At 42.5% G+C, this 25077-nt stretch overlaps 1 non-coding gene across 1 annotated transcript; it reads right to left on the bottom strand.

Moving 5' to 3' along the window:
* Nucleotides 1-10071: 10071 nt before the first annotated feature.
* Nucleotides 10072-10126, bottom strand: LOC129860237 (U7 small nuclear RNA). The gene has a single exon (XR_008760331.1). It is a non-coding gene; the product is annotated as a U7 small nuclear RNA (small nuclear RNA).
* Nucleotides 10127-25077: the final 14951 nt, after the last annotated feature.

Genomic DNA, 25077 nt, shown 5'->3' with positions numbered 1-25077 from the left:
CAGGACTAAGGACACCTTGATCAACATTCTGATGAAAGATCAGCAATAGTAAGACCCAATTTACGATGTTATTTCATATATCTGTCGTGCATGTGAACTGGTCGGGCGCGCCCAGCTGGTTCTGGCTGGCGTGGGTATGCTAATTTAGCGCTACATTTTGTTTTCGCTATAAAACATTTAATAAATCTGAAATATTGTTTGGATTCACCAGATGTTGGGCTTTCAATATCTGTACGCTGTGTATTTTTTCTGAAATGTTTTAAGACAAGTAATTAGTTATATAACGTTGGTCTCTGTAATTGTTCTAGCTGCATCAGCACTATATCAGATTGCAGCTGCAATGTAGAACTGTGATTTATACCTGAAAAATGCACATTTAAAAAAAAAAAACTATGCTATACCATAAATATGTTATCCTGTCTAGGATCAGCGTGGCGCTAGCGGGACGTTTGACAAGAAAAAAAAAAAAAATGGCGGAATGTCATAATTATAAATATTTAGCTTCAATTAAATCAGAAGTGTTATACACAATATCAAATCTATACCTCTTGTTAATCTTGCCAATATGTCCGATTTCGAAAAGCTTCACTACAAAAGCGAGTAAACAACAGTAAACAACACATTAGGTACAGTTACAACAAAGTACATTAGTCACAAAAGTCATAAATAGCAATGCAAAGCATCAATTACCTTAGGAAATTTTCTTCTTTTGGCAATCCTAAAGGTCACGACGAAACAATCAAGTGGCTTTTTGATCGATATAATCCATTTTTATAGCCTAAAACTAAACATTTTGTGAACGGCTTGTGTGGAAAATTCAGCGTCCATCAACTTTGGACGTAACATTCATTGTAATTACTCACTCTAAAGGGACGTTTATCAAGTCAAGTTCGGTTTCATTAGAATCCTCTGTTTGTTAGTAATACAACCAAACTTCGTGGTTCTTTTTCCGGGACATATTGACCGAAGAAATTCGATCTGAACACACCTACCAGCCACGTCATTACGCGCCAATCGATTGGCCTGTTCTTCTTTGATTGACTGTATCTCGGTCCAATGACCACTGATCTTTTTGAAATCTAGCTGGATAGATAGCCAATGAGCAGAGGTAAATAGGGATATCAAATGGTTCTACCCGGAAATAATAGGCATCTTTGTAAAGCCATGCGTGTACGCAGCTATTCCCCATTGAAAATCAGAAAGTAAGGAGCTCACCGTTTTACGCGCCGCGAAAGTTTGTTTTGGAGCATTTTCAAGGATCAATTATGGCAAATAAATCAGCCAAATCAAAGACCAAGACGAAGTACACAGATGTGCAAGATATAATTAGTGAAATTGACCGTGAAAGTGAAAATGAACATCTAATTGATTCCAGCGAGGTTGAATCCGTTGATAGTGAATTCGAAGACATGTTTCTACACGGTGAAGAACCAGTTTTGGATCGGTGAGTAACGTTGTTTGGAATTAGTAATATCATATATAATTCATTTGAGTTGTTTGAGATATTTGTATTTTATTTGCCTTATATAAAAATATGACTAGGGCATGAAATAAAGGCACATTGTGTATTTCTAATAGGTGCTAATTACACACACACATACTGCAATAGGCAAAAGCTCACCATGGTCACAAATTGTGTATTTCTAATAGGTGCTAATTACACACACACATACTGCAATAGCCAAAAGCTCACCATGGTCACAAATTGTGTATTTCTAATAGGTGCTAATTACACACACACATACTGCAATAGCCAAAAGCTCACCATGGTCACAAATTGTGTATTTCTAATAGGTGCTAATTACACACACACATACTGCAATAGCCAAAAGCTCACCATGGTCACAAATTGTGTATTTCTAATAGGTGCTAATTACACACACACATACTGCAATAGCCAAAAGCTCACCATGGTCACAAATTGTGTATTTCTAATAGGTGCTAATTACACACACACATACTGCAATAGCCAAAAGCTCACCATGGTCACAAATTGTGTATTTCTAATAGGTGCTAATTACACACACACATACTGCAATAGCCAAAAGCTCACCATGGTCACAAATTGTGTATTTCTAATAGGTGCTAATTACACACACACATACTGCAATAGCCAAAAGCTCACCATGGTCACAAATTGTGTATTTCTAATAGGTGTCTGTCTTTATTTCACAGTCGCAGCGATTCTGATTGGGAGCCAAGCTGCAAATCCCCCACTGAAGCTGGTCCATCCAGCTGGACCCCTGCTGTATCCGGCACCACACCTACTCCCGCCCGGCCATCAAGGGGTGGTAAGCCGGCGGCAAGGAAGCGGAGGAAGGGCAGCGTGGAACCGTCCAGCGTGGAACCTGCCAGAGCGGAGGAGGACCGTTGGCACACTGTTCTTGAGGAGGATGTGGCCCCACCAACTCCACTTTTCCGCCCAAAACGCCCAGTAGGCCCTCAATTGGACCTGACTTCCAAATACACCCCCATGCAACTTTTCCAGTTGTTCTTCACCTCGGCAGTTCTTGATACCCTGGTGATGAACACTAATAAATATGGGGCTAAGAAGCAGGAGAAATGGAAGGACATTTCCATTTCAGAACTGTTTTGCTACCTGTCCATGGTCATTTACATGGGGGTGGTGAAGCTGAAGAACCTCAAACACTACTGGAAAACTGCACCACTCTATCAACTGCCTTTCCCCTCAACGGTCATGTCTTGTACTAGGTTTCTGACAATTTCACGGGCACTTCACATTAGTGACCCAGAGGTTGATAAGGACAACGAGGCGAAACGAGGCACAGCAGGGTTTGATAAGCTCTGCAAGATCAAACCTCTCTACCACGATATCGTTGAGGCATGCAAGACATATTTTCAGCCCGCCCAGAACCTTTCCATAGATGAGAGAATGGTAGCCTCAAAGGCCAGAATTGGCCTAAAACAGTACATGCGCAACAAACCCACAAAATGGGGTTACAAGCTGTTTGTTTTGGCCGATTCTGCGTGTGCATACACGTGCAATTTTTTTGTCTATGAGGGGAAGAACACTTGTGCGAGCGGTAAGGGACTCAGTTATGATTCTGTGATGCAGTTATTAGATTTCCAGCTGCTGGGGAAGGGCTACAAACTATTTGTAGACAACTTCTACACAAGCCCTACCCTGTTCACAGACCTGAGGAAGCTGGAGATGTGGGCCTGTGGCACCATTCGGACCAACCGAGTGGGTTTTCCAAAAACCAGGGTAAATGACATGCCAGACTGTCATCTTATGAATTTGTTTGTTGGTTAGTGGCTATCAATATCTTAGTTTAGCCGAATTGGTGATAGCACCTGATGGAGTAAGAAACTGTTGGAGTAAGAAAATGGTGTCTTTTGCTAACGTGTTTAGCTAATAGATTTACATATTGTGTCTTCCCTGTAAAACATTTAAAAAATCTGAAATGGTGGTTTTATTCACAAGATCTGTGTCTTTCATTGGGTGTCTTGGACTTGTGATTTAATGATATTTAGATGCTACTATTTAATTGTGACGCTATGCTAGCGATGCTAATCAGTGTGGGGGGGGTGGGGGGTGCTCCCGGATCCGGGTTAGGTACTCTGTAGAGGTTTTAATTGATATTAATGCTGTCAGTACATAATGTTTTTGCACACTGGGAAATGAATGTTTAACTAGTCAGTGACAATTGTGTTGAGTTTGTAGTTTGTGACAGTCACTGTGAGATTATTACAGTATGATAGACACTGTCCTGGGATTTCCAATGATCTGCTATGTAGAAGAAACCTTTACCATCTAATGACTCTTGTGTAACTTGTGAGCCTCATAGAGAAAAACATGTGCGTGTTTGTGAGAGTCTCATCTTTTCATAGATAGCTTTAAATGGATTGTAGCTCGAACCATTCAGGCTCTACAGATGTTTTTGTATAAAAGACCTAGCCCCTGGCCACTTATCGCACAAACACCGCTCTACCTCAGCCCCCGTTCATTACACAGACTAATGGTATCCACGGATGCAGAACAAATAGACTGAACTAATGGTACAACTCAGAAGAGTGTAGCTCAAACAAATGCAATGTTTAAAAGCGGTCAGAAGTCCAAATCGTGCCAGCAATATGGTGGAACTCATTGGGTTAAGGGGGTTAGCCATCAGTGATGGAGATGACAACAAATACACAAAAATTACATATTTTTGCCTACAAAAATAAGTCAAAAAATTGTTTTAATGATATATTGAAAATTAGATTGAGCAATCCGGTGAAGTTGACATTAGACAAAAATCTGACGGAGTTGATGTTTTACGGTGTTAACAAAATGTATTTTATTCTTCTTCATTCAAGTGATATACGAAGTTGCAATTACATTTTTCCTCACTTGCTTCCTGACTGTAAATCCTAATGAAAATGAACATATTTAAACAAGAATGTCACGATCGTCTTCTGGTGAAAGAGTGGACCAAGTCGCAGCGTGATATGAATACATCTTCCCTTTTATTTATAACGAAGATGAACACGAAACGAAACACTTTTACAAACTATACAAAACAACAAACGACCGTGAAGCTACAAAACGAAAGTGCACACACACGCTACTAACGCTTAGACATAGACAATTACCCACAATCACCTAAAGCCTATGGCTGCCTTAAATATGGCTCCCAATCAGAGACAACAATAAACAGCTGTCTCTGATTGAGAACCAAACCAGGCAACCATAGACTTTCCTAAACCTCTCTACTGAACACAACCCCATACACTATACACAACCCCCTAAACAATACACACACCCTAAACTAGACAAAACACACAAACATCCCCCATGTCACACCCTGACCTAACTAAACTAATAAAGAAAATCAATATAACAGAGGCCAGGGTGTGACAAAGAATTTATCTTAATCTATCAGGGAGATGGAGTTGACCGTTCATTGTTGTGACCATGGTGATTTCAATATTGTTTGTTTGAATCTATCAAAAGTAGAGAAATTCACAGACCATCAGTGGTCTTGTTTCACTACATCTACATGAATGAGGACATGAAATAGGGGTGTTTATGGTGTAGCTGACCATGCTCAATCTTGATTCATTTAGGAGTTTAGACAAATATCTGGACACATTTTTTAGGAATCACAGTTTTAAGGGAAATATTTTAAGTCAGAGATGGATATTGCAAGAACCTACATCAGGTTAATAATCATTATTGCCACGGTATTGTTCTCTGTTATATCATCTGTAAACCTAGACTTTTCCCTTGTTCAGTCTGATATTCAAGTGCTACAGAAGTCATTATTGGATCTTAAGTTAGTACCTAACCCTTTCATGTGTGAGTTCCAAATATCTCTTTTTTTTTTACTCACGTGATGTTAGAATGTTCTCTCCATTCCAGAATGTGATTGTTACACAACAGTACATTTAATCCAAGCTGTCCTCAAACCAAGGCACGCAGCCTGTTTATAGGCTGTTTTCAACTTGTCAATTTAAAAGTTTTATTTTATTTTCTATGAACAGTTTGAATTGAGGTCTGTTCCGCCTCATTCATTCACATAAAAGTAGTCATTTTTACTTTAGCAAACAATTTTATTTTTTTACATTTCTGACCCGGACAAAATTCCCCAAGCACTTCCCAATTGTTTGTGCAGTTCAAGTCTGCAGACATTTGCTCATCTCTCAACCTGTACATACGTGTTCACAATTTCCGTCTGTTGCCTGCATCGCAGTCATAGTTGTTTTTGTTACCAATAATAACTTTGGAAATGTGTGCGTTTCTTTCAAAGTAAGTGCCTTATTACATTATAATAGTTTATGCATGTCGTTTTGACTGGAGCATAATATTTTTGAATATTCCTTATAACCGCGACACGCGAGGTCTAGTTACTTATTTCATAACCTTTATGGTGTTACACTCAATGCTTAAATCTTCTTAAGGCTAGGAGGCACTATTTTCACATCCGGATGAAAAGTGTGCCCAAAGTAAACAGCCGGCTACTCAAGCCCAGAAGCTAGGATACGCATATTATTAGTAGATTTGGATAGAAAACACTCTGAAGTTTCTAAAACCGTTTGAATGATGTCTGTGAGTATAACAACTTATTTGGCAGGCGAAACCCCGAGGACAAACCATACATGATTTTTTTTTTGAGGTCAATCTCTTTTCAATGTGTTTTCAATGGGAATCTAGAATTCTAAGGCAGTTGCTTGCAGTTCCTTTCGCTTCCACTAGATGTCAATAGTCTTTAGAAATTGTTTGATGTTTTTGTTTGAGAAATTAAGAAGTAGCCCTGTTCAGAACGAGGGTCGAGTGAAGTGTACTGTTGTGGTTGAGGCACGTGACCTGAATGCTCGCTCCACTTCGTTTTCCTCCGGTATTGAACACAGTTTATTCCGTCTTAAATTTTATCCATTATTTACATTTAAAAATACCTAAAGTTGGATTAGGAAAGTCGTTTGAAATGTTTGGATCAAGTTTACAGGTAACTGATTAGATAATGTTTAGTCATGTTGTGCGAGTTGGAACCGGTGTATTTTCTGAATCATACACGCCAAATAAATGGACATTTTGGATATATAACGACAGAATTTATCGAACAAAATGACCATTTGTGATGTTTAATGGACATTTTGGAGTGCCAACAGAAGAAGATCTTCAAAGGTAAGGCATGCATTATATGTTATTTCTGACGTTTGTGTTGTGCCTGGCAGGTTGAATTATGATTTTCATGTGTATGTTTGATGGGGCGCTGTCCTCAGATAATAGCATGGTTTGCTTTCGCCGTAAAGCCTTTTTGACATCTGACACTGTGGCTGGATGAACAAGAAGTTAATCTTTAAACCCATGTATAACACGTGTATGATTTATGAATTATTGTTATGAGTATTTCTGTTTTTGAATTTGACCAACTGCTATTTCACTGGTTGTTGTCAAATCAATCCCATTAACAGTGTTAATTGCGTATTAGCATGTGTTGTATTTTGAAGCTACCCTGGCCTTTTGACTCCCAATTGGCGCAGCTGTCTAAGGCACAGCGTCTCAGAGCCAGAGGCATCACTACAGACACCCAGGTTCAAATCCAGACTGCATTTCTATCAAAGTAAGTGTCTATTTACATTTCAATAGTTTCTGTATGTTGTGTTATACCGTTTCTACTGTAGCTCACTGTGTGTATGGAGCATAATATATTTGTGTATATTCCCTATAACCGCGGACACACGAGGTAACTTTACTCATTTCATAACCTTTATTGTTTTATATTCAATCGTGCTTATGTAGCTAGCTACATTATTATATTAGCTCTGTAAAACAATGCTAATTGTGTCAGAGAAGTATTGGCTTGTTGTATTTTGAAGCTACCCTGGAAGAATATCTTCTTATACCACTTGGTTGTTTTCTGAGTGCATTCCACAAAGCTGTTTATCATGTCCGCCTTATCCACTAACCCCATTTTGAGGATATAGTCAAGCACGCAGTCTGGTTTGATTTTTCTCTCTCCCGTCAAGTGGTCCACCTTCCCTGTGGCCGACATAGTTGCTGTATGGACAGTGGAGAGGACATGGATGGCTCGTTTGTCATGCCACTTTACTGCCAGCTGTTGACATTTCAAATTTTGTATAACAGGTCATTTAAGATGGCAGTAGCATTGTTGATGAAATGCAGTCATCACAGCAGAACTAGGAAGGAGGGTGGCAAAGAAGGGAGTTGCAAACATAGGATCTGTGCTCCAATATTCTCTTAGGGAGTTCTTCTTTACTATCCCTATGAGAAGGACTGTCACCAGAAAGGTATACATTTCACTAATTGTGGTTGTCCATAACGACAGCTAAACAGAAGGCAAATCCATGTCCACTTTCACACGCTCCAGAAACAGGAAATGGACGGTCACGTTATACAAAGAGCTTTAATTCCACCTCAGACCAAGATGAACACAAAATGTCTCCTCTCACAGCCTCTTGACAACCAGGGGAAGGTCTATGAAGTGTACGCAGACTCTTACGCTTTATGCCCATGTATAGGCATGAAGTTGAACAGAACATCGATTTCTGACATTCCATTTCCTGGTCAGGAGATGTGCTGCCGAATGAGTTCTGTTTCACTCAGAGAAATAATTCAAACGGTTTTAGAAACTAGAGAGTGTTTTCCATCCAATAGTAATAATAATATGCATATTGTACGAGCAAGAATTGAGTACGAGGCCGTTTGAAATTGGTATCTTTTATCAGGCTACTCAATACTGCCCCTTGCAGCCATAAGAAGTTCATTCAATGTGGCAATCATTTAATTGTATCTCTCTCAAATTATACATAAATGCTTGAATAACATAATGACCTAACACTCACATGAAAAAACACTATAGTGCATTCCAGGGGTCGGCAACGTAAGGGTATTTGTCTTGGCATGCTTGAAATGTATTATGTCACTTATTTTTGATAATTAATTGTTATTTTTTAACTGGAGAAAATAATTGAAATTGCATTCATTGTTTTTTTCGAAATTGCTTGGTATTCACTGCAATGTTGTAATTCCCAAGGTATGTCAATTCTGATTAGCCAATGGGCTTTCATGATTTTGCAGGAGTTTCATATTTTTAGTTCAGTGCAAGACAACCCACCTCTCCTGCAAATTCAAAACCAAGGCAGCACTGAAGATGAGAGATTTGTTTGAGCATCTTGGACAAAAGAATATGGCTTTGTTTTACTGTAGGACCGGTCTGTTTGCGCTCTCTGTTGTAAAACTGTTGTTTGTCAGACATCAAGTGTATGAGATCATTTTGAAACAAGACATGAGGAAGGAAAAGGAAACCGCACACTGCTCTTGATAGTATCACCGATATTTAATAAGCTTACGTATCGGCCACACGGCCTTCGTCAGAGCATGAGAAAAACCTCAAGGATGAGGCGGACAAGGCTGAAGGAATCAAGAGGGCCTTGTCCATATGAAAGCGAAGCAGTATGTTTACAAATATACATGCAGTCAAAAATCAAGCTACAGAGGGGAGCTACAAAGTTGCGCAGTGCATTGCTAAACATGGAAAACCAGTAGTTCACAGGGTTTATTTGATGGTTTGCCTACCAAAGACACAATCATCTCAAAGATCAAAGCCTGTGTCTGCCAGAACTGTTGAAAATGGCGTTACCGAGATGGTTGAAAAGTAAAGGAGCAACAAACTGTAGCGTTAAAAGATGCACCTGTGTGGCTGTTGATGAGAGTGTGGATGTGAATGACATTCCACGTCTGGCAGTTGTTGCAAGACACTGTGACTCAGAGCAGGTACGTGAGGAGCTGCTTTGTCTAAAACCCATGCATGGTACTACTAAAGGGGAAGATGTAGCAAAAGCCTTCACAGATCATTTTGAGGAGAGAGGTGTCGATATTAAAAAAATATTCGCTATTACAAATGACGGTGCCCCCGCTATGGTGGGGAAAGCTGATTGAAGATAGGATTGGCCACACCATGGTTAAATGTCACTGTATCATTCACCAAGAGATTCTGTGTTCCAACATCAAGCCCGTGGTGCTAATGGACAGCACCTCTGTTTAGCCATATATGGAATTCTTCCATTTGTGGGCAATTAGATATTCAACAGAAACAATTAGTTGCAATGTGTAACCTTTATTCAACTAGGCAAGTCAGTTAAGAACTAATTCTTATTTACAATGACGGCCTACCGGGGAATATTGGGTTAACTGCCTTGTTCAGGTGTAGAACAACAGATTTCTACCAGCTCAGGGATTCGATCCAGCAACCTTTCGCTTACTGGCCCAACGCTCTAACCACTAGGCTACCTGCCACCCCAAATGCACATATGAAAAACATAACTGGCACGCAGATTGTTAGAAATGGTAGGATAATGTGAAAATTGGCACTCCACTCAAAGGTTGCCGGCTCCTGGTGTATACAATGGTAGGACTACAATAGTATTCACTGTAATATTTTTACAGACTGAAGTATACATACTGTAGTATGTACTGCATTATACTGTAGTATTTACAGTTTATTATAGTATAATTATTGTTGTAAAAAATCGGAGTATATACTCTAGTAATTACTGTAGTGTTTACTGAAGTGTTTTTGTTTTACTATCATTGACATGGAAGTGGGGGGTTTTCCCCTTGAGGAAACCTACTGAAGAAATACTAAAAGAGCAAATGTTGTATAACCTGTATGTAGGAGAGATCAGAGATTCTACTCTTTTTTATAACCACAGGGCACACAATATATGTTTTATACTTCGCATGTAGGTTTCTCACTTACTGGTGGCACAAATTGGGATATGGAGGAGGGGAATAGCCAGGGTATGCAAAGTAAATACTGTAGTATTTACTATAGTTTGTTTGTAGTATTTTTGCGGACTGTAGTGTTTTTGGAGACATTTCTGAAGGATTTATTACATTGCTTTGTTGTGGATAATACTATAGTATTCTACAATATACTACAAAAGTATATACTAAGAACTACACATGATCGAGTGATACTAGAGTGCATAGTATAGTATACTACAGTTTACTACAGAATTCTATAGTAGCCTGTAGTATTTTGTTATGTGGGCAGTTCAAAGAAAGTCATTTTCACTCTTGTGTGAGAGACAAACATTTGCTGGTTGATTTCGGAAACACATTTTTGAAACATTTATTGGGTATTGGTTTGCAGTGCACTCACACTCATCGAGGTGCCTCTTGGATTTCTGGGATTTTATGTAAGACATACTGAACAAAAATATTAATGCAACATGCAACAATTTCAACAATTTTATAGAGTTACAGTTCATAAAAGGAAATCAGTCAATTAAAATAAATTCATTAATCCATAATCTATGGATTTCACATGACTGGGCAGGGTCGCAGCCATGGGTGGGCCTGGGAGGGCATAGGCCTAAATCAAATCAAATCAAATGTATTTATATAGCCCTTCTTACAGCAGCTGAGTGCTGTACAGAAACCCAGCCTAAAACCCCAAACAGCAAGCAATGCAGGTGTAGAAGCACGGTGTCTAGGAAAAACTCCCTAGAAAGGCCAAAACCTACGAAGAAACCAGGCTATGAGGGGTGGCCAGTCCTCTTCTGGCTGTGCCGGGTGGAGATTATAACAGAACATGGCCAAGATGTTCAAATGTTCATAAATGACCAGCATGGTCAAATAATAATAATCACAGTAGTTGTCGAGGGTGCAGCAAGTCAGCACCTCAGGAGTAAATGTCAGTTGGCATTTCATAGCCGATCATTAAGAGTATCTCTACCGCTCCTGCTGTCTCTAGAGAGTTGAAAACAGTAGGTCTGGGACAGGTAGCACTTCTGGTGAACAGGTCAGGGTTCCATAGCCGCAGGCAGAACAGTTGAAACTGGAGCAGCAGCACGGCCAGGTGGACTGGGGACAGCAAGGTCATCATGCCAGGTAGTCCTGAGGCATGGTCCTAGGGCTCAGGTCCTCCGAGAGAGAGAAAGAAAGAGAATTAGAGAGAGCATACTTAAATTCACACAGGACACCGGATAAGACAGGAGAAGTACTCCAGATATAACAAAATGACCCTAGCTCCCCGACACATACACTACTGCAGCATAAATACTGGATGCTGAGACAGGAGGGGTCAGGAGACACTGTGGCCCCATCCCATCCAACCCACTGGGGAGCCAGGCCCAGCCATTCAGAATAACTTTTTCCCCACAAAAGAGCTTAATTAATAACAGAAATACTCCTCAGTTTCATCAGCTGTCCGGGTGGCTGCAACTTCGGCAGGGGCAACTTGCCCGTCTGACGACGTTGCAACTTTGGCAGCTGCTTCGTGTCGTTGCGCTGCTGGTGCAGAGCGTCCGTGGGGGGGGGGGGGGGGGGGGGGGGGGGGGTGAGGTACTGTCACGGATCCCTCATGAACTTTCATCACGCACACCAGTCCCTTATTCCCACTGATAAGTATTTGTATATACACTTGGTACCCTTTGGTTTCCAACCCTGTGTTTTTGTTACGTGTTGGTTTGGTCCCTGTGCCCTTACCCGGCATTCTGTAATTTGGGGTCTAATTTTCAAAAGTATTACGCATTCCTGTTCCTGTCTCCCGACTCATTCATACCAACTTGACATTGACTCCTATTAGGAACATAGGCCATTGACAAATGTCCTCCATCTCACTCTGTTTTTGGGCAGGTTTTTGTTTTAGGGTAATTGCATAAAGTACTATCATAATACAAGTACAATGTGACTTTTTCTTTAGAAATGTGGGTGTCTGGGTCACAATGAAGTGGAGTTAAATTAACCACTGCATTACATTAACATTTATACCTCACTGAAATGTAATCTAATCAAATTGTGTTGCCCCCGATACCTAAGAAGAATACTAAACAGTGAAAACAAACCACTTATGCATGTATTTACAACCCCATTGTGTGTACTGTATGTGCGTCCGAAATGGCACCCCACTCTGTATGTAACGTAGTTACCTATGTAGTGCACTATATAAGGAATAGGGTGCCATTTGGGCTTTGTGTTTCTTCTACCCAGCAGTTGTCCATTTAGTTTTGAGCCCTCTATAGTGATCTCAGTGCTTGACAGATGTTTTACCACCAATTGGAGTTCCTGTGTCATCAGCTATTCATGTAGAGCTCAGCAGGTACTAGTAATCAAACCATAAAAAGGACAAAGCAAAGAGGCAGAGGTGCAAAACATATATTTAATTTCATGCTCACATACGTTTCATTGTCTATACCATCCGTTCTGTTCTGGGATCAGGTCCCCCGTCTTACTCATTATGATGTAAAAGGAGAAAACTCATCCTAAATCAGCACTAGTCTGAGACGCTATTTAAATGAGTGCTTGTTCAGGAGTCTGTAGGGGCTGCATTTTACATGTTACATAATTAAAGTGAAGGTTTCTATTACATCAATACTTTCCTTGAGTATTTTTTGCTATGTCCAATGCCAAGGAAAAACTAAGAGATCTTTGAAAATGTCCTCATCTGGAACACTCTGAAAAGCTCTGAAAGGTTTTCAGATAGGAGTGTTTTAGAGAGTAGCTAAGCTTCCGTTATTACTCATGAACCCAATGGGATTATGGGTAGTCAAGGGTCATCATTCTGAACCCCTCAGAAGGTTGGCAGTTCCCATAGGGACGGATTTCGAAAATACTGACTTCTGAGACAGTGTGGAGTTCCTTAGGGACTTGTATGGGTGCGTCCCAAATAGCACGCTATCCTCTAGTGCACTGCTTTTTACCAGAGCCCTGTGGCACTGCACTGTATAGGGAATAGGATGCAATCTGTTATTTCACTGACTTGCAAGCCACCTGACATTCCTTGAGGGGTGACCAAGTCCCTTTTATGAGGCAAACAATTTGAAATTCTTCTGGGCATGTGTCACTCAATAATGTGCATAGAGATGTATACTGGATCACACAATTAAAAGCTGTGATTTAACTCCACCTCTAGGATTGAACTCTACCGTTACTTCCACAAGGTGGTGCTCAGTTATACACTTTAAATGAGCCTACTCACTCTACCCATTCTTTTTTTTCTTCTTTTTGCTCTCCAAGAACTATGCCTTCAAAGAAACATACATTGACTCTACATTACAACTTAAACATTATGCACTTAGATTTGCCAATAAGTGTTCTCATCTTAGACACAGACATTTAGAATAAAAGATTAAACATGATAGTCAACTTTTCCCAGTCAGTTTCCAACCAGATTTTAAAAACTAGTGTTTCCTTTCCCATCATCCTGTTAAGATTGCATTTTATTCAGATCGGGGTTAGGAAAATCTGTCACCTTACCAACATTTCGGCAAAATCAATCAATCAAATGTATTTATAAATACATTTTTACATCAGCAGTTGTTACAAAGTGCTTATACGGAAACCCAGCCTAAAGCCCCAATGCCTTCCGACGAACCATCAAACAGGCAATAGAGGACCAATGTTGAATTGTACTACACCGGCACCAACGCTCATGGGATGTGGCAGGGCTTGCAAACTACTACAGACTACATAGGAAATCACAGCCGCGAGCTGCCCAGTGACACGAGTCTACCAGACGAGCTAAATTATTTCTATGCTCACTTTGAGACAAGTAACACTGAAACATGCATAAGAGCAACAGCTGTTCTGCACGACTGTGTCATCACGCACTCTGTAGCCGTTGTGAGTAAGACCTTTAAACAAGTCAACATCCACAAGGCCACATGGCCAGAGGGATTACCAGGACGTGTACTAAAGAACACTAAGGTAACCTGCCTAAATGACAACCAACCCGTAGCACTCACATCTGTAGCCATGAAGTGCTTTGAAAGGCTGGTCATGGCTCACATCAACACCATCATCCCAGAAACCCAAGACCCACTCCAAATTGTTGTATAAGGCGCACGTGACACATTTGATTTGATTTGAGCAAGCAATGCAGATGTAGATGCACGGTTGCTAGGAAAAATCCCCTCGAAATACAGGATACAAGTTATCTTCTTGGTTTGCCGGGTGGAGATTATAAGAGTAGATGGCAATTAAGGCCAGATCGTTCTTCAAGATGTTCAAACCTTCATAGTTGACCAGCAGGCCCAAAAAATGAACACTGTTGTTAGAGAGGATGCAACAAGTCAGCGCCTCCGGAGTAAATGTCAGTTGGCTTTTTGTAGCCGAGCACTCAGACTTCGAGATAGAGAGAGAGAAAACAAAACACACCACACCAGATAAGACAAACTGACTCTTGCCCCCTCAGCACATAATCTATTGCAGTCTAGATGCTCGGAAACTGAGACAATTGGGGTGGTGGGGTTATATCCAGGAAAGCACCACCAAAGGAATAAACAGACCACTAATTTACTACCCAGAAACAAGGCAGAGTATAGCCCATGAAGATCTCCCCCACTGCACCAGCCCGAGGGTGTGCAAAACCAGACGGGAAGATCACATCAGTGACGTAACTTACACAAGTCGAGTGTAGCGAAAAAAAACTTGCTATGATGTGATGCACCTCCCCAAGAGTCAGAGAATCCCAGTGGAGAGAGGGGAGCTGGTAAGGCAGTGACAGCAAGGGTGAATCGTCAATCCAGTGCCTTGCTGTTCACCTTTGCACCCCTGGGCCATAGGACTTACTGAAGAGAAGAGTCTTAAATAAAGACTTAAAGGTTGAGACCGAGTCTGCGGCCCTCACATAGATTGGCAGACCATTCCATAAAATATTAGCTCTATAGGAGAATGTCCTGCCTCCAGCTGGTTGCTTAGAAATGATTGGAACAATAAGGAGAGCTGCATCTTGTGACCGTAGTGTAGGTATGTACAGCAGGACCAAATCAGAGCAATAGATAGGAGCAAGTCCATGTAATGCTCTGTAGGTTAATAGTAAAACCTTGAAAATCAGTAATATGATCTACTTTTATGGTTCTAGTCAAGATTCGAGCAGTCGTATTTAGAACTATCTGAAGGTTATTTAGTGCCTTTATTTAGCACATGCAGTAGTCTAATGTTGAAGTGACAAGAGCATGGATTAGCTTTTCTGCCAAATTTTTGAACAAAATGTTTCCAATATTTGCAATGTTACAAAGATTGAAAAAAGCTGCTTTTGTGTTTGTCAAAAGAGAGATCAGTGTTCGATGTTCTTCACAGTTTTTTTGAGACGATATTCATTCTCGTTGATCTCTTTGTTTCTTCTGACCTAGAACTCGCCTTTCTGTTATTTGTTAGAGTTGAAAAGTTAAACATATTCAGCCATCTACTTCCTTATATCTGAAACACAGGCTTCCAGGGTAGGCAATTTTGGGACTTTACCATGTTTCATCAAAATGTACAGCTGTGTCTCATCTGCATAGCAGTGAAAGTTGACATTCTGTTTCAGAATAACATCACCACTGGGTAGCATATACAGTGAAAACAAGTGTTCCTAGAACAAAACCTTGAGTAACGTCGAAACGTACCATTGATTTGTCAGAGGACAAACCATCCACAGAGACAAATTGATATCTTTCCGACAGATAAGATCTAAACCAGGCAAGCACCTGCCAACGCAGGACACTTAATGTTTCCAATCTCTCTTAAATAATGTGGTGAACGATCGTTTTTTGAAAGCGGCACTAAGGTCTAGGAGCATGAGGACAGACACAAAGCCTTGGTCTGACGTCATTAGAAGGTCATTTACCACATTCACAAGTGAGGTCTCAGTACTATGATGGGTCTAAAACCAGACAGTAGCATTTCATATACATTATTATAGACCATGACTATTTTAATGAACGTGTCGCGTGATACAGGATTTAAAAAATGTGTATCTCCAAGGTCCTGGCAGTTCTGTGCAGACTAGGTACAACTGAACAGGATGAGATTCAAGAAAAATCGCGTCGAGTTAATTTCAGTTAACGCTGAGTATAAAGGATGTGAGAGGGGTGTCATTATCATATTTCCCAGCATGCTTTGTTGAAAGTAGATTCTTTGATTAGTTTGTTTTAATATCTGTTTCCTCATGCACATTCATTGATTAATTCATCTTATACAATACAAAGATAAATTACTTCGATTTTTCTAAACTATTCCAATCTGTAATGGGTTGAATTTTTTGCACCCAGTACTGAGATGGTTATTCCAGTATACATGGTTTAAGTACATTACATTACATTTAAGTCATTTAGCAGACGCTCTTATCCAGAGCGACTTACAAATTGGTGCATTCACCTAATGACATCCAGTGGAACAGCCACTTTACAATAGTGCATCTACATCTTTTAAGGGGGGGGGGGGGGGGGGCAGAAGGATTGCTTTATCCTATCCTAGGTATTCCTTGAAGAGGTGGGGTTTCAGGTGTCTCCGGAAGGTGGTGATTGACTCCGCTGTCCTGGCGTCGTGAGGGAGTTTGTTCCACCATTGGGGTGCCAGAGCAGCGAACAGTTTTGATTGGGCTGAGCGGGAACTGTACTTCCTCAGTGGTAGGGAGGCGAGCAGGCCAGAGGTGGATGAACGCAGTGCCCTTGTTTGGGTGTAGGGCCTGATCAGAGCCTGAAGGTACTGAGGTGCCGTTCCCCTCACAGCTCCGTAGGCAAGCACCATGGTCTTGTAGCGGATGCGAGCTTCAACTGGAAGCCAGTGGAGAGAGCGGAGGAGCGGGGTGACGTGAGAGAACTTGGGAAGGTTGAACACCAGACGGGCTGCGGCGTTCTGGATGAGTTGTAGGGGTTTGATGGCACAGGCAGGGAGCCCAGCCAACAGCGAGTTGCAGTAATCCAGACGGGAGATGACAAGTGCCTGGATTAGGACCTGCGCCGCTTCCTGTGTGAGGCAGGGTCGTACTCTGCGGATGTTGTAGAGCATGAACCTACAGGAACGGGCCACCGCCTTGATGTTAGTTGAGAACGACAGGGTGTTGTCCAGGATCACGCCAAGGTTCTTAGCGCTCTGGGAGGAGGACACAATGGAGTTGTCAACCGTGATGGCGAGATCATGGAACGGGCAGTCCTTCCCCGGGAGGAAGAGCAGCTCCGTCTTGCCGAGGTTCAGCTTGAGGTGGTGATCCGTCATCCACACTGATATGTCTGCCAGACATGCAGAGATGCGATTCGCCACCTGGTCATCAGAAGGGGGAAAGGAGAAGATTAGTTGTGTGTCGTCTGCATAGCAATGATAGGAGAGACCATGTGAGGTTATGACAGAGCCAAGTGACTTGGTGTATAGCGAGAATAGGAGAGGGCCTAGAACAGAGCCCTGGGGGACACCAGTGGTGAGAGCGCGTGGTGAGGAGACAGATTCTCGCCACGCCACCTGGTAGGAGCGACCTGTCAGGTAGGACGCAATCCAAGCGTGGGCCGCGCCGGAGATGCCCAACTCGGAGAGGGTGGAGAGGAGGATCTGATGGTTCACAGTATCGAAGGCAGCCGATAGGTCTAGAAGGATGAGAGCAGAGGAAAGAGAGTTAGCTTTAGCAGTGCGGAGCGCCTCCGTGATACAGAGAAGAGCAGTCTCAGTTGAGTGACTAGTCTTGAAACCTGACTGATTTGGATCAAGAAGGTCATTCTGAGAGAGATAGCAGGAGAGCTGGCCAAGGACGGCACGTTCAAGAGTTTTGGAGAGAAAAGAAAGAAGGGATACTGGTCTGTAGTTGTTGACATCGGAGGGATCGAGTGTAGGTTTTTTCAGAAGGGGTGCAACTCTCGCTCTCTTGAAGACGGAAGGGACGTAGCCAGCGGTCAGGGATGAGTTGATGAGCGAGGTGAGGTAAGGGAGAAGGTCTCCGGAAATGGTCTGGAGAAGAGAGGAGGGGATAGGGTCAAGCGGGCAGGTTGTTGGGCGGCCGGCCGTCACAAGACGCGAGATTTCATCTGGAGAGAGGGGAGAGAAAGAGGTCAAAGCACAGGGTAGGGCAGTGTGAGCAGAACCAGCGGTGTCGTTTGACTTAGCAAACGAGGATCGGATGTCGTCGACCTTCTTTTCAAAATGGTTGACGAAGTCGTCTGCAGAGAGGGAGGAGGGGGGGGGAGGGGGAGGAGGATTCAGGAGGGAGGAGAAGGTGGCAAAGAGCTTCCTAGGGTTAGAGGCAGATGCTTGGAATTTAGAGTGGTAGAAAGTGGCTTTAGCAGCAGAGACAGAAGAGGAAAATGTAGAGAGGAGGGAGTGAAAGGATGCCAGGTCCGCAGGGAGGCGAGTTTTCCTCCATTTCCGCTCGGCTGCCCGGAGCCCTGTTCTGTGAGCTCGCAATGAGTCGTCGAGCCACGGAGCGGGAGGGGAGGACCGAGCCGGCCTGGAGGATAGGGGACATAGAGAGTCAAAGGATGCAGAAAGGGAGGAGAGGAGGGTTGAGGAGGCAGAATCAGGAGATAGGTTGGAGAAGGTTTGGGCAGAGGGAAGAGATGATAGGATGGAAGAGGAGAGAGTAGCGGGGGAGAGAGAGCGAAGGTTGGGACGGCGCGATACCATCCGAGTAGGGGCAGTGTGGGAAGTGTTGGACGAGAGCGAGAGGGAAAAGGATACAAGGTAGTGGTCGGAGACTTGGAGGGGAGTTGCAATGAGGTTAGTGGAAGAACAGCATCTAGTAAAGATGAGGTCAAGCGTATTGCCTGCCTTGTGAGTAGGGGGGGAAGGTGAGAGGGTGAGGTCAAAAGAGGAGAGGAGTGGAAAGAAGGAGGCAGAGAGGAATGAGTCAAAGGTAGACATGGGGAGGTTAAAGTCACCCAGAACTGTGAGAGGTGAGCCGTCCTCAGGAAAGGAGCTTATCAAGGCATCAAGCTCATTGATGAACTCTCCAAGGGAACCTGGAGGGCGATAAATGATAAGGATGTTAAGCTTGAAAGGGCTGGTAACTGTGACAGCATGGAATTCAAAGGAGGCGATAGACAGATGGGTAAGGGGAGAAAGAGAGAATGACCACTTGGGAGAGATGAGGATCCCGGTGCCACCACCCCGCTGACCAGAAGCTCTCGGGGTGTGCGAGAACACGTGGGCAGACGAAGAGAGAGCAGTAGGAGTAGCAGTGTTATCTGTGGTGAGCCATGTTTCCGTCAGTGCCAAGAAGTCGAGGGACTGGAGGGAGGCATAGGCTGAGATGAGCTCTGCCTTGTTGGCCGCGGATCGGCAGTTCCAGAGGCTACCGGAGACCTGGAACTCCACGTGGGTCGTGCGGGCTGGGACCACCAGGTTAGGGTGGGCGCGGCCACGCGGTGTGAGGCGTTTGTATGGTCTGTGCAGAGAGGAGAGAACAGGGATAGACAGACACATATTTGACAGGCTACAGAAGAGGCTACGCTAAAGCAAAGGAGATTAGAATGACAAGTGGGCTACACGTCTCGAATGTTCAGAAAGTTAAGCTTACGTAGCAAAAAATCAATAAAATTACAAATCTTATTGACTAAAATGATATAGTACTGCTGGCTGGTGAAGTAGCCTGGCTAGCAGTAGCTGCGTTGTTGAAAGTGAAGCTGGCTAGGTGACCTCGACAGTTTCTCTAAATTTCTCTAAACTACACAATTATCATGGATACAAGGACAGCAAAGACAACTAGCTAACACTACGCTAATCAAGTCGTTCCGTTGTAATGTAAGTTTCTACAGTGCTGCTATTCGGTAGAAGTTGGCTAGCTAGCAGTGTTAGCTAGCAGTGTTGGCTAGGTAGGAGGACAGCAGCGCGGCAGGCGAAACTAGCTGGCTAGCTAACCGATAATTACTCAAAGTTACACAATTATCTTAGATACAAAGCTAGCAAAGAAAACTATGTAGCTAGCTAACACTACACAAAACAAGTCGTTCCGTTGTATTGTAATCGTTTCTACAATGCTCTTCGGTGGCAAGCTGGCTAGCTAGCAGTGATGGCTACGTTGCGTTAATTTCGAACGAAAATAGCTCGCTAGCGAACCTCAATAACGACGCAATTATGTTTGATAAAAGACGGCTATGTAGCTAGCTAAGATAATTCTAAATTCTAAATGCATTTATAAAGTAGTTTTGTTTGGTAACTCCTGTACCATAGTTGATATTCTGAGAGGAGGGTATTGGTGATAAAATATTTAATTGAAATAAATTCACTTAGGCAGTTACTTGGGGAAGGTTTCAACGATATTAGTTATTTAATGCAACAACCATGTCTCTGTCACTAACAAACACAGTCATGGGTGGGCATATACGGCTTTTCACCCTAAAGTGTTATCCCCCCCACTGATGCTTTTCATAGAAATTCTAAATGCATTTATAAAGTGTTTAGTTATGTGTTCCGATCCTAAACACTTGGTTCTACAGTGTACATGTTTCAATCAAATGTTCGATCTGATAAAAGGGGGAAAAAATGAAAGTGCTGTATCAAAGATTCAACAGGAGAGGGCAATGTGGTATGCTACTATTCCAGGACTTCTTGGACGAATATGAACGACCTTAGATTAACTACAGAGCAGCAATGACCAGTTCCAGTAAATTCAAATAACTTTATTTCAACCATAATGATAACACTTCCTCTGATGTCATTCAGGCTCTTATTGGCTAGTCAACTCTACTGGGCAGGAAGGAAAGAAGGGTATGTCTCTTTCTAAACGGAGCTGTGGGTTTCATATGTGTCTATGTTGGCTGCATTGGTATCAAAGTGTGTGTCTCAAATGTAACCCTCTTATATGGTGCCATTTAGGACCCACACTCTGAAATATGACTTCAGTGCCTAACCACCCTGCCATACCTCAGTCTCACACAGCTGCCTGGCTAAACACCCTGGTGTTTTACTCATTAAACATTGATGCCACCACTTGAGAAGAGACGCCACTTAAAATGAATACATACTGTAGCTTAATTTGAGATGACAAAGAGAAGCAACTCCTCTCACTTCAAAAATCCTTTTGCCAACTTTTAAAAACATTATTTCATTATTTTCCCCCACACATTAAAGGAATCTTTCATCACATATATTAGATTGACAAAAGTATATTCAACTGTGAACATATTGTTATTTTTGTATGTTCTCTTGTTAATGACACTAGGATCGGAGTGAGAGAAAAACATCTGTCTGAATGCATTGGGACAGAAGTCCAAAAGAGGGAGAAAAAAATAAGTGTACAGAGCGAGAACATGAGAGAGAATAGGTGACAGAGAGAGACATACAGAGCCATAGAGAGGGAGGGGAAGAGGGAGAGAAGGTCAGAGTGCTAGAGGGGGGAGAGAACGACAGAGGTCAGTGAGTGAGTGACAAAGAGAGAGGGACAGAGAGACCAAGAGAGAGGGGAGGGGAGAGAATGCCAGAGAGACAGTGAGACATAGTGAGATAAAGAGAGGGAGAGAAAAGGACAGAGAGAGAGCAAAAGAGAGATCGAGAACGAGAACGATATTGCACAAAGACAGCGAGAGAGAAGGAGGAGGAAAATGTGTCTGGTGTGAAGGTGACCTGGGACTACTCTAGTCCCAGTCCACAATCTCATCCTGGCATCTGTAACCCATCACACAGCAATGTGCTCATCTTTCCCTACCCCAAATTGAGGCTTCAGCTTTGCCACAAAATTCCACTCGTAACAAGAGAATGTAAGCAGGGATATGGTATTTTTTCCCTCCATGGTATAACATAATTTTGAGCTGTTTCTTGCAAGGTTAGGTTGGGATTAAGATATCCAATACAGAAAAGCAAGAGCAAACTATTTAATGGTCACAGATGGCCATGAGTTTTTCCTTTCCAATTGACTATACCATAGGGCCCATAGTTTTACCAGAATGCTTCCTGTACATTACGAGTAATCCTTGACATGTGTTGTTGGTTTATGGGTGCGTTGTACCGTTGTAATATAAAATGAAAGACAAACAAACCATCATTGTGGTTTGGAGTGCCTTCAATAAGAAACCAAACCTATGCTGATAGTGTTTTATATGCATTTCCTGTTCACCAGATGGCTGTATAATGATATCAAATCAAATCAAATGTTATTAGTCACAACAGGTGTAGACCTTCGAGTGAAATGCTTACTTACGAGCCCCTAACTGACAGTGCAATTTCAAAAAATACGGATAAGAATAAGAGATAAAAGTAACACGTAATTCAAAACCAGAAGTAAAAAATAACAATATACACATGGGGGGTGCCAGTACAGAGTCAATGTGCGGGGGCACCAGTTAGTTGAGGTAGTATGTAAATGTAGGTAGAGTTAATTAAAGTAAGTATGCATAGATGACAACAGAAAACATCTAGTCGCAGTGGAGAGGGGAGGGGGGCGAGGCAATGCGACTAGATGTTCAGGAGTCTTATGGCTTGAGGGTAGAAGCTGTTTAGAAACCTCTTGGACCTAGACTTGGCGCTCCGGTACCGCTTGCCGTGCGGTAGCAGGGAGAACACTATGTATAGGGTGGTTGGAGTCTTTGACAATTTTTAGGGCCTTTCTCTGACACCGCCTGGTATACAGGTCATGGATGGCAGGAAGCTTGGCCCCAGTGATGTACTGGGCCGTTCGCACTACCCTCTGTAGTGCCTTGCGGTTGGAGGCCGCAGTTTCTATACCAGGCAGTGATGCAACCAGTCAGGATGCTCTCGATGGTGTAACTGTAGAACCTTTTGAGGATGTGAGGACCCATTCCAAATCTTTTCAGTCTCCTGAGGGGGAATAGGTTTTGTCGAGCCCGCTTCACAACTGTCATGGTGTGCTTGGACCATGTTAGTTTGTTGGTGATGTAGACACCAAGAGGAACTTGAAACTCTCCACCTGCTCCACTGCATGATGAGAATGGGGGCGTGCTCAGTCCTCTTTTTCCTGTAGTCCACAATCATTTCCTTTGTCTTTATCACGTTGTGGGAGAGGTTGTTGTCCGGGCATCACACGGCCAGGTCTCTAACCTCTTCGCTTTAGGCTGTCTCGTTGTTGTCGGTGATCAGGCCTACCACTGTTGTGTCTTCTGCAAATGTAATGATGGTGTTGGAGTCGTGCCCGGCCATGCAGTCATGAGTGAACAGGGAGTACAGGAAGGGGCTGAGCACGCACCCCTGAGGGGCCCCTGTGTTGAGGATGTGTTGTTGCCTACCCTTACCACCAGGGGGTGGCCCGTTAAGAAGTCCAGGATCAAGTTTCAGAGGTTGGTGTTTAGTCCCAGGGTCCTTAGCTTATTGATGAGCTTTGAGGGCACTATGGTGTTGAACGCTGAGCTGTAGTCAATGAATAGCATTCTCACATAGGTGTTGTTTTTGTCCAGATAGCCTAGTCTTCAAAGTTTAAGACGTGGGGGGGTTCTAAACTGACATATGGAATTGATTTATGATAGTCATACTATGGATCATATAAATACCTTTAGTTATCATAAAGCATGTTGAATTTGGATTTGAATTTGGCCTTTACTACTATAGCTTAGAGAAACACATTGAATAACATTCATAAACAGCAAAAAAGACAGTAAAACATATTGCTTTCCAACCAGTTATCAAATAATGTTAGCTGTATGCAGTTATCTGAGCCAGCAAGTTAGCTAGTCTTCTAGCGTTAGCTATTTAGCCAGCTAGCTATTAGCCTAGCCAACCACCACAGTTATGATAGGCAGGCCTGAGCCCAACAACTGGAGACCAGCTAGAACACAACAAACACAACACAAGTAAAACATAACCACAGAGTTAGCTGGTTGAGTTAGCTACCAAAGCAAGAGTGGTTCGGGCACTTCACCGGGCCGAGGGACTGTCAGTAAGTGAAATCAAAATAGCTATATAGTGAGAAAAATCTAAAATTGATAGACTACAGATGTCAGTATGCTATTGTGCTAGCATTAACCTTTTGCCAATAGGTGGCGCAATTAGCATTTTTTATTTCTGGGTGTCACCAAATTAAACTGCCTCGTGCTCAATTCTTGATCGTACAATATGCATAATATTAATTCTATTGCATAGAAAACACTTTCTAGTTTCTATAGCCGTTGGAATTTTGTCTGTGGGTGACCCAGAACTCTTTCTACAGCGAAATCCATGACAGGTACTGCGATGGTCTGAGAGCGAAGCTCTGATTTCAGATCAGTTTTGAAAGGATCTGTATATCCTATGGAACGACATGAACTGCACCTGCCTTCCCCTGGATGCCAGTAACCAATGAGAAGTGGAATGGGCTTTCTGCGTAGCTCTCAGAGGTTATAAAACGCGAAGGAGTGAGGGTAGCCCCCCTTTCGACTCTTGCCATTACGCAGAAGAGGACCTCGGGACGCCATTTTCAGAGGCTCGGTTATCAACGTGAAATGTATCTGTCTGTAATTTAATTCGATATAGGAGTTAGAAACATCATAACGTAGTTAATCTGAACCGTTTTATAGCAATTTAGATCCGTTTAGTGCGATTTTGAGGCATTGCTTTGTTATGCACTTTCAAGCACCGGGCACGTTTCTGGGTCCCGGTCGAACGTTAGTGGTCATTTCGACGGACGGAGGACATCTTTCGACCAAAAGAAGATTAGACCCAAGAAAGGATGCATTGCCCAAGAATCTGATGGAAAATCACCTCATAGTAAGAAATATTTAATATGATAAATCGTTGTTCTGTCGAAATATTTTAAACGCATAATCCGCCATTTTGTTTGCTATAGCTTCGCTTGGCGAACCCTGTATTGCACAGTAAGGATAATTTTAGAAATGTAAATCAGCGATTGCATTAAGAACTAATTTGTCTTTCGATTCCTGTCAACCCTGTATTTTTTAGTCAAGTATATGATTAGCTTTCGATTAAACTAGATC

Source organism: Salvelinus fontinalis, chromosome 7 (assembly GCF_029448725.1).
Source record: "Salvelinus fontinalis isolate EN_2023a chromosome 7, ASM2944872v1, whole genome shotgun sequence".
Taxonomy (NCBI): Eukaryota; Metazoa; Chordata; class Actinopteri; order Salmoniformes; family Salmonidae; genus Salvelinus; species Salvelinus fontinalis.
The sequence above is the reverse complement of the archived record's forward strand: the minus strand, read 5'-3'. Positions and strand labels throughout refer to the sequence as shown.